Source organism: Physella acuta, unplaced genomic scaffold (assembly GCF_028476545.2).
Source record: "Physella acuta isolate Inbredline_101_S28 unplaced genomic scaffold, ASM2847654v3 ptg000150l, whole genome shotgun sequence".
Lineage (NCBI taxonomy): Eukaryota > Metazoa > Mollusca > Gastropoda > Physidae > Physella > Physella acuta.
Genome location: NW_026731669.1, coordinates 154,165 through 168,004, shown reverse-complemented (window position 1 = coordinate 168,004; position 13,840 = coordinate 154,165).

The window sequence follows — 13,840 nt, the reverse complement described above, 5'->3', positions numbered from 1 at the left end:
CGAGGTCGTCACGTGGTTAAAGTACAAATATTCACTAACAAGTAACGTCTCACACTGAAACTTTACCATTTAGATCCGAGATACTGGTAAAACTGGCCGTACATTTCAACGCCGTCACTTACGCTATCAGTCAGTCTGTTGCAAATTCAGTCTTGACCACATAATTATGTCAAGTCCTACCCCTTCAATGGTCGCATATAAGTTGCTGAATGAAGTACAATAACACAACAAGACACCCACTTCCCCTGCTGAATGAAGAGCAATAACACTACAAGACACCCACTTCCCCTCCAAGGACAGATAACGGGGAGGAGTCGGGTGGTGACGTTTTGAGCTATTTTACCTCAGCCGCCCACCTACCTCACTGTATGACGGGAAACTGAATGCTTTAGACTTAAGAGCAGCACAACCCTGTACTTGGACTACGAATCAATAACTTGACTGTAAATTTGGTTGTTTCCTCTTGCATCATAACTTGTATGTCGTTGTTTCTAGTGTGTTGGGAAAAAATGTATTTGCTACATCTACAATTGCATTTATACATCACACACATGTTTGATTAATAAATAAAAATGTCCAATAATGTTCTATAACACTTGCCTTTTATTTATTGTATATATTTAATTATAAAACTAGAAGTAGAAGAATAAAGCTAAATCAATTAAAGGACAAGAACATTTTACGGACAGTTTCTAAATTGTTGCTAAAAACTAGATAGGCTTATATGTTAAATGTGTTACATTTATATAAGAAACTATTTTTACACTCCTAACTAGTCTTAACATAGCTAAATATAATACAGATCAACCTTTTAAAAAATTAAGTTATTGCCTAATTTGGTTTCCGTTGCGTTTTTAATACAATAATCCCAATTAATTGCCGTACATGATACATCTTTAAATCTAGGCCTATATTATTAAGAATATAAAGTAATACATCAACAACAATCTTAAATTCTACCTTCAGATGCGAATTAAAATGTTTTCAAAATGGCCGTCCAGTCAGGTACTACGAAATTCTATTTATAACCTATAAAATGTCCCGGTTGTCTGATTTCCCCGCTATTACTTGTGTATGGGAAGTTAAGAAAACGCATTGGTTAAATAACGTGTGGTCTATTTGTGTCATATTTGTTCAAGTAAAGATAATACGACATAAAAGAGGGTTAAAAATGTGTCTGACAAACGTATTGTGTGTATTAAAGTACCTGCTGTAGCAAAGAACAGCGGGAACAGTCATTATTAACATCCTGAAAGTCACAATATGTAAAGTTTGTACTCCTTGTCCTTAGCACACTTTGTTATTTTATAAAATCTTCGCCATACAATTTGGTAAAGTAATAACATTCAACATAGCATTGGAAAGCTTTCAGAAATTATTTCTAAATAAAGTGAAGGAACTCTGATAATGACTTAACTGTATAACGAAATAAGGAGACCTATTTCTGGCGTACATAGATATGTCTAGATTTATTTCTAACATTAAAGGGAAATGATCAGATTTACATCTACCTTAAATAGGCAAAAATCAATGTAAACAATCACTTTTAAAAAAATCTTTATTCAAAAATGGTACTTACGGGAATGTGTAAGTTTTCGGGGCAGGGAAGTTTAAGTTATTGGATGGTCTGAAAACTCAATACCTACTTGCTCGTATACAGGGTAAGTGTTTCCATCGTGCGAAATCATGCTTTACGCGTACCTAAGTAAGACAATTGATTTGTTGTATTCTTGTCTGTGTACTTTTTGACTGTACACTCGTATGCATGTGTTCTTGTGCTTGTGTTATGTGTGCTTGTGTATATGTACGCGTTCGTGTGTGGGAGACTGAAAGTATGCCGCTCTTATCCAGCAATGTTCTATAACGTATTAACCGATTATTATAATATTTTAGGCATAAAAAAAGTATCACACAGTTCCGAAATATGACGATAGAAAGTACAGTCACAAAATTTATATCTCTAGCCTTCAATTGAAGACAATCCCGTGTCTTTACTGCCTAAGTCATATCCGCTTTTAACTTCACTATTTTAGCCCCAAATTATCATAGATAGGTTGAATGTGGTGTGTAGTTAATTCAACATTTTTTCGATTATATGAGGTGTCAAAAATCATGATTTTGTTTTTCTTGAAATCCCATTCGATTTCTCGTTATTGCCAGCACTCGATCATATGCAGCTTTTCGTTTGAGTCTTATAAAAGCATGATATACTTTCGGACCCTATCGCATTTGCAAGGTTAGTATAGAAAACTCTCGGTATTGTAGCAAGGTCTCTGTGGCAATCAGCTGATTCATGTTTTTTTCCCAACATACTTTCTGACATAACTAGGGTAGCCAAATCCTTTTCTTTAAATAAGTATTCATACACATACACATTATACTTAAATATAGATAGATATTATAATATTGATTAAATACAGATATATATATATATATATATATATATATATATATATATATATATATATATATATATATATATATATATATATATATATTAACGTAGGCTATGTGTAGCCTATAAATATGGGCTATATTGTCGAGCTACATAAGCATTATCCTTACCTTCTTTTTAATCCATCCAGCTATTTTCTAATCTATTTGTCTTCTTACTGTGACAAAAATATTTTAAACAAGCAGATACTATTATTAGAAATATAGAAAAAAGAGGAATTAAAATGAAATTAAAAAATCTTCTTAGCCTGTGTCTTTTAGTGACCCCGCTACAAGTGTCAAAAATAAGCTAAAAACGCCACATAAGAGTCTCGTGATACTGTATCAAACAGGAATTCCCGAAAGGACGCAATGTTGCGGTGCTTTATACACTAGGCTTAAATGTGTTCTTTTGTTTCTTTAGCCACTGTGTTTTAATTTATATATCTGTCTTTTAAAACAATTTGGAAGTCAGCGACTATTTCAATTGGGTATACAGAAATTAAAGATTTTCAGATGTAAAAAAAACTTGATATTTTGTACACTTTTTTCTTGAGTTTATCATAGAATTGCATAGTGAATCCAGCAAAATAATAGCAAAATCCTTATTGTATTAATTGTAAATGCCTACGCAACTTTTAATTACACAAAATATTTTCCATGAACCAGTAAAAATATCTGACGCGCTTAAACACGTAATAATATAATAGCACAACAACAACTAAATGATGCGTTAAAATGTGATACAGTAAAATATCATTACACTGAGAATGTATCGTTAACTTTTTTTGTTGTGTATGAAATATGTAAACCCATCTTCAAATTCTGTAACAGTTAGTTAATGAATAACGGGAAGAGAGATTTGATTTCTATCACCATAAAAGTGGCAGAGAGTAGAGTTGAGTTAAGAAAATGTTTTATCTTGCTCTTTAGCAGTTTAAAAATTAATATTCTATACTTTAGTCATTGTTGTCTATTCTCACGTTTACAAACATTGTGTAAATCTTTTAGAATGTATAAATGTTAGCCATGTAATTGGATATTTGAGAAAGAAAAACTCGAAAGACGTGAAGTAGTATGCTGAAATGTGACAAATGCAGTAGTATGTAATAAATGGAGGTAAGAGGTGGGTTGGAGTTACTAAATAAACGTTATGAGGTTTTTTTTAATGAATGCCAAAAACTCCTGGCAATGGCCTAGAAATGTGATAGTGACACAGACCTATATACATGATATTGTCATTGTTTATACATCACATGATTATGTAAATTGGTAATTCATTCTATAAACACACGCACTATTAGATTATTAAAAGTATTCTGAAATATAGTGCAACAGGAAACTAGAGACCTGGGTAACACTACCAATACTCAGAATTTCTGAAGAGCAGTTACTTTAGGACAACCATGAGGATTTGATACAATAACGGTCAACTTATCGACATCAGCAAATCTCCCGTATATTTTATTTACTTCACGACAAAGATCTTCAAAATGTCGCCACTTTGTGACCAGTTCATCAATAAAATCTAGATCACATGTGACTTAATTCAACCAACACCTGTCTTTCTCAACGTCTGCTTCTTCCACAGTCCAGCCGGTTAGACTGGTTACGTGACTTTCATCGTCATCAAAACCTAAAACACACGTGGTCTGTCTCGCTTCACTGTCGTCAAATACCATGTGTCTGGCTGTCAAAATACCTAGGACGCCATACACTTTGTTTGATGTGGCAGAGTCTTGACATTTAGCACAATGACAAATTCCGTCTCGTTCTGTGTACTTGAAAATCTGGACCACTCTTCCAGTCCCTAACCTCATCACGTGACTTCCTCTGTCTTTATAACATGGATATGGAACTTGAGTGCCTGGGTAAAACTCTGGTTTATCTAGACTTGTGAATATGGTCTTTACATGGACAGTTAGGGTTGCCATTGCTTTGATTGTCTCAAACATGAGGTCATTGTCATGGTAACGAGAGGGTAGATAATTTATATTGAAATCCTTCAGAGGTATAAAATCCTTGTGACCTGGATTCTTTGTACAGCCATTAATGTTTTCTTGTCTCGCAGCTTCTCCTCCATAGCACATCTCAGCTTCGTGATTGTCTACAGGGTGATGTATGCATTATAATAGTAAAATGCAACTATATTTTATTAAACTTCTACAATAAATTATATCTTCACATATGGATACCTGTTTTGTATTAGTTTTTGTCATATTTTATGTATCTTACCTGGGTAAACTGCGCTTGTTTTGTCCATAGTTGTAGATTTTTAGGAAATAAGCTGCATAACAAATCTAAAATTAGAATTTAAAAAAAAACCTGCAGTTTTCTCTAAACAACGCACATACATAAATGATTTGTCTTTTAAGGTAAAGTTTACATATTACTTATTACTATATCATTCGTCTAACAATCAATGTAAATCATTTCTAATTTATTGGGCATAAATATTGGTTATAGAATCCACATACAATTAATGAAATGCTTAAAAATGTTCTAACGTATTTTGATTGATTCTATCAAGTTATAGTTTTTAAGCCCTCTTTCAAAACCTGTTTTTTTAATTATAGTGATTTTATGAGATGTCCTGGGTTTGTCTAACCGTATATATATATATATATATATATATATATATATATATATATTTCTATTTATATTTCTATTTATATATATATATATACAAACAGATAAATAATTATGAAAGTCATATTTATATATATATTTGTTTGAATATTTATTTATATACTGTATGTAGGTAGGTATATATGATTGGTGTATGTGTATAACAATATTTATATATATGTATATATATATATATATATATATATATATATATACATATATATATATATATATATATATATATTTATTTATTTATATATATATATATGAATTTTGCGTTACTTTCCTTAATCCTTTTTTAAGTGAAAACATCTCAAATTAAGTGCCAAGAATATTATTCTTTCGCTACCTTTCTTTGATTCAGTCATGTATTTGAATTTTTAAAAATTTCATGAAAATAAACAAGGCAAAGCGTGTATGCTGTTCTATGTAAAATCTTTTTGCTAATGAGTCGTTGATTATTTTTTAATGGGACCAGTTACAGTTTAACTGAAACTTATCACATATTTTGCAGATCTAAGTTTAGAAGGGTTAAGTAATCGGGAAAAAAATGACAATAAGTTTAGAATTTCAGTTAGATTAATAGGACATATAATGCGTGTTTTTAGAGTAAAATGTGTTAAATCTAAATATAAATAAAGCATTACTTCGAGGTGTATGAACTCGGCTGCCAACAATTCCTAAACATGCATGCACAAACTTTGTAACCTGCCTCGGTGAAAACTTCACCGACCCTAGTATGGACTCTAAACCTACCGATTCCAAAACATACATGTTCCGAGTTCAAAACCTACCTCGGTGAAAACTTCACCGACCCTAGTATGAACACGGCCCCTAACAATTCCAAGGATGCATGTACGAACTTCGAAACCACCCTCGATGTAACCAAAACACCTCCGTCCCTAGTATAAACTCTACCTCATCCAATTCCAAAACATGGATGTCCCAACATTGAAACACGCTTCAGTGAAACATAAACTCCCACGACTCTCGTATAAATTCTCTACCTTTCAATTCTAAAACATGCATGTACCAACTTTGCAACCTGCCTAGGTGAAAACTCCCCCGACCATACTATAGACTCGACCCCTAACAATTCCAAAACATGCATGGTCTAGCTCCGAACCCTGCCTCGGTGAAAACGTCACCGACTCGTGTATAAAATCTGTCCCAACCAACTCCAAACCTTCCCTGGGCACCCGAATAAAAATAACTCACCCAGCCCCTTAATCAATAAAAATTATTGATTTGTACTTTAGAGTGATTAGATTGAATGATATGTATGCTAACGTCATATCATATTTAGTTTTTACGTCATTATATTGGTGAACTTTAAATGTAGGCATTTTAAACGGTGTGTCATTTGACACGACGTACTATAACGTTGTTGTTTTTTAAAACTTGAAGTTTATAATCTTAAGCAAATTTTTACTAAGGTGATCAAAAATTAAGATGACAATGTAAGATATAGAAAAAGAAAATACATTGAGTGGTAAAAATAAAAAAAAATGTCATTAGACGTAATGTAATATGTATAAGTAAACTTTCTTAAAAATTAAAGAAGTTCTAGTCAAAAAGAAGTTTGATGAAAACTGTAATACTAAAGCGAACATGGGAAGGTAATCTGCTGTAAGACTAAGATATATATTCGTCTTCCTTCTAGGTTCATTGCCTTTTTTGGTTGAGGTTAAACATCGCCATGTTTTCAAATATCGCGATGCAAGTCACGTTCTCTCCCCTCTTACTTAGTAATCGCCTCCTCTACCCATTGTTTACAACACGCTTACAAAGAAAAAATATCCCACCCCTCTAATTGAGACATAAAATACAAAAGTGTATTGTGCCTTGTCGTCACAGGAAACAAAAACGGTGGCGTCTAATGTTGTTAACCATTGTCTTCCTAAATTATTTTTAACTTGTTAAAGAAATTGACTGTTTAGTTAAGGATTCTGACGCGAATTTTTTCACAAGGGACGATATTCGTGGCTGTAAACAAGGCTGTTCTAATTTTAGAACAGTTGTCTTTGCTCTCGTTTCTCTATTAGGGAAGACATGTGGGGAAGACACGTGACACGTTTTTTAAAATGTAAACAAACGTGCACAGGGTGCACTTAAAATAAACCCCGCTGCGAAAATGACAACGGCCTGGTGACACTTTTTGGAAAACACGCTTTCATGTAAATAAAATAAGGGTCGCTTTTGTTGTTGCCATGATAATGTATACCTATAAGTTATCTCCGCCTTTACCGACCTAGTATGAATTTCGCGCGCGCGTCTGTGTGTGTGAGTGTGTGTGTGTGTGTGTAAGTGTGTGTATGTGTGTGTGTGTGTACGTGTATCTCAAAAAAGTGTATCGTGTCAACACCTGGACAACCAGTCATAGTCAAAAAGGCCTACTTCATTACAGATCTATAGGAAACCCCTCTTTACATGTACTTACATTAGGAAAAGTAAACTCGTTTGAATCGAAAAATGTATTTAAATATATAGAGTTATATAACCTTAAAGTTAACAGATGATGAAAAAATAAAATTAAAAATTAAAATTAAAATCCGCCTCCTCGCCCACCTCACTCAGGAGGTAGAGTCTTTTACTATATATCCTTTACTCCTACTCGTGTTCCCCCTTCACCCACCTTCTCCACCTTCACCCACCTTTCACCCTTCACCCACCTGCTCACCCTTCAACCACCTGTTCACCCTTCACCCGCCTACTCACCGCTCTCACCCATATTACTATAATCGAATATGTATTGAACACTAGTTAAGTTTACGCCGTGATATTTTAAAAGCCTTTGATGCCTTGGAAAAACGTTAATAAACAAATAAAATATAAGAAGAGTTTTGTTCTAATTTAGTGTGTGTGTGTGAATGTGTATACGTGTAGCGTGATAGAACAAGAAAACCAACAAGGTAGTGAACAAAGCCCTGGAGGCGCCTCTAATTACAGCACCAAATCGATCGGGGAAAAATCCATTAAAGTGGTATTATCTGTCGCTACAATTAACGGTAGCTTTGCGGTTAACCACTTAGCTCTTTCGATTAAACACCGGACCCCTGCGGTGTTCGCTTCGGCGAACCCCACATAAATCGCTGATGCGTGACCAAATTTAATTAGGCAGGCTCTCATTTGATGGCCCTGTGGCTGCGACCGAGAAAAAACCCATAAATCTCCGGGCGGTACCTGTCAAAAACGGACAGCACCGAAAAACTTCACTGGTGAATCGATAAGTAACAGGTGTGGCTGATCGTTATATTTAATGAATGTTCTATTTTCGGTACACGTTCGTTGTGGGGGAGAATTTAACCTGTTTTATGTACACGTTCGTTGTGGGGGAGAATTTAAAGCAACATACAAAGAAATAAAAGGAATTTCAAACAAACAAACAACAAATAAACAAATTAAAATTTAAAATTAAAAATTAATAATTTTAAAAATTTAAAAATTTAAAAAATTTAAAAAATTAAAAATTTAAAATCCAATCACGTAACTAGTTAATAATAATAATTAAACTAATTAAAAATTAAATTTTAAAAATTAAACTAATTAAAAATAAACAAACAAAATACAAACAAATAATTAAATTATGTAACTCGTTAATAAAAATTTAAAATTTAAAAAATTAAAATCAAATCAATTAAATCAAACTAAAATTAATTAAAATTTAAAAAACAAAATAAAAATAATTAAAAAGTAAACAAAGTAATTAAATTACCTAACTAATTAAAAAACTAATTAAAATTTAAAAATAAATAAAAACAAACAAACAAACTCATTAAAATTACGTCACAAGGTCACTGATTGCGTCACAAGGTCACTAATTACGTCACAAGGTCACTGATTACGTCACAAGGTCACCGGTGGTGACCCACCCTCCCCCACCCTACTTTTACTTTATGTCATTGCGCCAGGCTGCGCCACCCTCCGCATCACCCACCATCAGGTGGGGGAGTATTTTACTATATTTTACTTACATCTGGGTGAGCTTAATCTCTTCAGCTGGTTGAGCTAAATTCTTACAAATAGATCAGCTAGAGTCTGTCAGTTGGTTGCGCTTCAGTCTAACGGACGTATGAGTTTAAATATTACAGCTGGCTGAACTACATATGTATGTGTTAACGTCTTGTAGGTTGGTGAACTCTAAACGTATCAATAAATGATCGTATTTTTTAAAACTTTTTTTTTTACTTTTCGTTTATACGAAGTATGGAGATAGTCTTGTAATCGAAAAAAAAAATATTTTTTTTTGCAAATATCGACGTTTTACAGCTCCATGAGTCGGTAAAACATAGTTTTGCAATCTTGTCCGTATGTCTTTGTGTGTGTATAATTTTCTGTCAACACAATAACTTGAGTACCGTTACAGCTAGGTTGATTAAATTTCATATATAAGAATTATATCAAAATCGTAGATTCGTGTCAATTTTTTTAGCGCTTTAGATAACTAAAAGTGGCACTTTACCTTCAATTTTTCAAAATCCTATAACTTAAGTACTATTAAAGATAGATAAATGATCTTTCACATGTAGAAAAAATAATGTAATTGTCCGCCATCTGTCTAATTTTGAGTTGACGGGAAGTGGTATTTTACGCTATTTCCGATTTCTAAAAATACTTATGTGAATTTATAAAGTACTAATAATATTCCGCACTATTATGCACATTTTATTTGGCGCTCACTTAGTGTGCAATTCCTTTTTCTACGAGATTATATTCTATTTTTAAAAGTTTAAGTATTTAAAATGGACTAAAAAAATTCCATAAAAAACGTTTCAATAACAATCTTTTTTAAAATAATGCACTAAAAATTAGAAAATAAATTATACACTACTATTTAAATAACTATAAACAAAAACGTGAGTCCCTTTAGTATCTATTGGATACCTTTACTAATAATTAGGATGCGACCTACGCTTTAGTTATAGTTATTTAAATAGTATTGATAATTTATTTTCTCATTGTTAGTGCATTATTACATAATAGCTTGTTTTTTATGAATTTTTGTTTAGTACTTTACATGTTTTTTACTTTCTCGTATATACGAAGTATAGAGAAAGTATTGTAATCGTGCACAAAAATAACATGAAATTTTGACAGTTTTCACCGTTTTACTCCTCAGTCCTACATCACATCCGGAGTATAGAGGACTTATTTTAATCAGGCAAAAATTATTAATACAAATATATAAACGTTTTGGCGTTTTATGCGTTATCGAGTCGTAAAAACTGGACTTAGCCATTCTGTCCGTATGTCTGTGTGTCTGTCTGTGTGTAAAAACGATAACTTGAGTACCGTTACAGCTAGGTTGATGAAATTTCATGAAGTATTTTATCAAAATCGTAGATCCTGATCAACTTTTGAGCGATTCCCGATAACCGAAAGTGGTACTTTTTCTACTTTGAATTTTTCAAAAGCCTATAAGTTGCGTACTATTTTAGATAGATGCATGAAATTTCACACGTACGTAAAAAATCTAATTCTCTACTTTCTGTCTAATTTTGAGTAATTTCCGTTTACCGGAAGTACTAATCTACGCTATTTCCGATTTCTCAAAAAACGAATGTAAATTTATAGTTGCGTACTATTTTAGATAGATGCATGAAATTTCACACGTAAGTAAAAGATCTAATTCTCTACTTTCTGTCAAATTTTGAGTAATTTCCGTTTACCGGAAGTACTAATTTACGCTATTACCGATTTCTCAAAAAAACGCATGTAAATTTATAAAGTACTAATAATATCCCGCACTTTTATACACATTTTAGTAAGAGTTCACTAGGTGTGGGACGGAGTGGTCTAGCGGTAGAGAGCTGGACTGCTAACCCGTTAGTCTCGAGTTCGAATCCGAGTTTAAGTCAGTAGACGTCCCTGAGTCCACCCAACTCTGATGAGTACCTAACTCCTGTTAGGGAAAGTAAAGGCGGCGGGGCATAGTGCTGACCACACAATCTCTTCATACGCCGAGGTCACAGAAACAACTGAACTCTACTTCACTTGCCCCATAGACAGTCATAGAGATGCCATCCCCTGTTTTTTCATAAAAGAATATTCGAGAAAGTTTAGGGGAGATCACTCCAGGTTTATTAAATAGACAATACAAAAGGTTATATTATAGAATAAAATAACACAATACATTGCTTGATTATAGAGAACAAACGTACAAGCTAGACGATTCTATAAATGTTTTAAACATATAGATCCTATGCCTTCGATACAAATAACATTAGCAACATGGGCAACTGATTGGGAAGCCACCTTCAAACCCGAGTCATAGTAATTGTGAAGTCAACCGTGCAGGTGAAATACTTTTAAGGCTTTTTACATACGTCTTAAAAATTAATAATTTTTTTGAACATTCATTACAATTAGTGTATTGTCCAGAAAATCAATTTACTTCGATTAGTTAAAAGTTACAGAATATACAATACCATGGCTAGTGTTATTCCGTCTTCGGTCAATAAACATATTGTGGTCAAATGTTGCCGTCGACATTTAATGCACGAATTGACCATGTACATTGCTTTGAAGGAGTAAATCGTACGGCCACTTACAGAGACGTAGCGACCCTTCCCGGCACCCGGGGACAAACTTTTGATTTGCACCACCACCACCCCCCCTCGAACTTTTGATTTGCACCCCCCTCAAACTTTCAATTTGGCGCCCCCCCTAAGGTCGGCGCCCGTAGACATATGTCGTCCCCCCTCGCTACGCCTCTGGCCACCTATCAAAACACAGTGTGTCACGATGTACTTTACAAATCCTAAGTAGATTTTCGTAGCCTTGTCTAACCGCTTCCAACATTAACTAACTAGTGGTGGCTAATACTAATATATTGTAACTTAATGTAGGTGTCGGAGTGTTGTTGTGTTAAACATGTACTTTACCTTGTGGCTAATGTTACAAACGTCGCCTACAGATTTTGAATTGTTATTAATTATTATGTATCATTATGTTATAAGAAACATTTTAACAAACATTTTACATCCTGACTCGTCAACATCAACTGTTAGATATAAGTAGAAGTAACAGATCTTTATAAATTGAACATCATTCATCAAACACTTTGAATCGGTGACAAAATGTTGCAAATATCTAACTAACTGTTACATAACTACAATAGCAACAATAAAATATATTTAAAAGAAAAGCAATGCTTATATCTAACGCTAAATTTAAATAGCAGCACATATACCGTAATCTAATCATTATCTTTAAAGCTCACACACATAAACGCATACACACTCAATCAAAAGAACCAAAATGTGTCTACTTTACATTTACAGTTTAATAAACCCAATCAAAAACATAATATTTTTCACATATGTTCATTTTTATACAAAGTTAGCAAACTCTGAAGACAGTTTTACAATATTGTATAACGGGTAAGAAAATAAATTTCCAGTAACCTTTTTTGCAGTTGGATTAATCTTTTGCATATAAAGATATAGTTTAAGAACTGTCCGATTTGTATTTAAAACAAAAACCATATAATGTCATACCTATTCGTATATCACACGGGTTCCCAACCGGGGGGGTCGCGACCCCCCTGGGGGTCGCGAAGGTCTTTCTGGGGAGTCGCCAACTTGTATACTAAACCTTAGTAATTTGAAACAAAGCATAAATATTTAGAATAATTTTTTTTAAATTCGACTTCATTAACATCACTGGAAATGTAATAGAGAAGTAACAAAGCGCACTGTACAAAGTTGTTCTCAGTCACGAATCTATGAAATCTTCAAAACTAAAACGTCATTTGAGACGAGTCATCCGGAACACACCAAAAAATATATGGAGTTCTTTCATCGGTAAGAAGCTAGTTGCAAACGCCAGATACTTGATCGAAAAGAAAGTTTTCACCAGCATTAGTGCAAGCATCAAATGAAGTCGCGATAGAAAATGCCAAGCAAAAAAAAAAACAATAGGAGAAAATCTCATCAAACGCTGCATGTACGTAAATGTTAAATAACACATTTTTATCGAAATTAAGCTTTCACCATTGTTTGCTTTTCAAGTTGATAAATCAATAGACGTGAGTTCGTGTTCGCAGTTGCTGGTCTGTGTCTATATTCATGCGGACGATAGCAAAGAAGAGTTGCTCATTTGGGAAGATAGCATGGAGAAAATAAATACCTTTTTTGAAACTGGATTATTAAAATGGGTTAGAACGGCTGTGAGGGTTAGTACAAATGGTGCGCCATCTATGTTTAGGTAAAAATCGGACTTTCAGAAAACAGAAAAGATTTAGCTCCCTAACCACTGCCCTAACCAATCGACATCAAGAGTCCATTGCTTATATAAGTCGTAAAGTATATAAAATCTGGAGCCTTCAAAGAACTGAGCAAAAACATTAATATAGATCACGAGGTTCCGCTCTTCTACACTACAGTACGCTGGCTGTCAAACGAAATGCTTTAAATTGTGTTTTTGAATTGAAATCTGAAATCAAATTGTTCTTGGAAGTGCAAAGGAAACAAGACTTTTTGCTTACTTAAAACGACATAGAGTGGTTGGAGAGAGTATCATACCTAGCAGATGTGTTCGAACATCAAGATAAGCTTAACCTGAAGCTTCAGGGAAAATGAACGATTATAATAACTTTCCATGATAATCTCGGGGCATTTTCATCAAAGCTGCAAAATCGGTAAAAAAAAAAAAAATCTTGGAAATATTGTAAATTTGAGAAACTCTGCGGTGTGGTAGATGAATCTGATTGTGAGTTAATTAAAATTTTGAAAGAAGCGATTTCTGGGCATATTGAATCTTTTGAAAACGAACTACA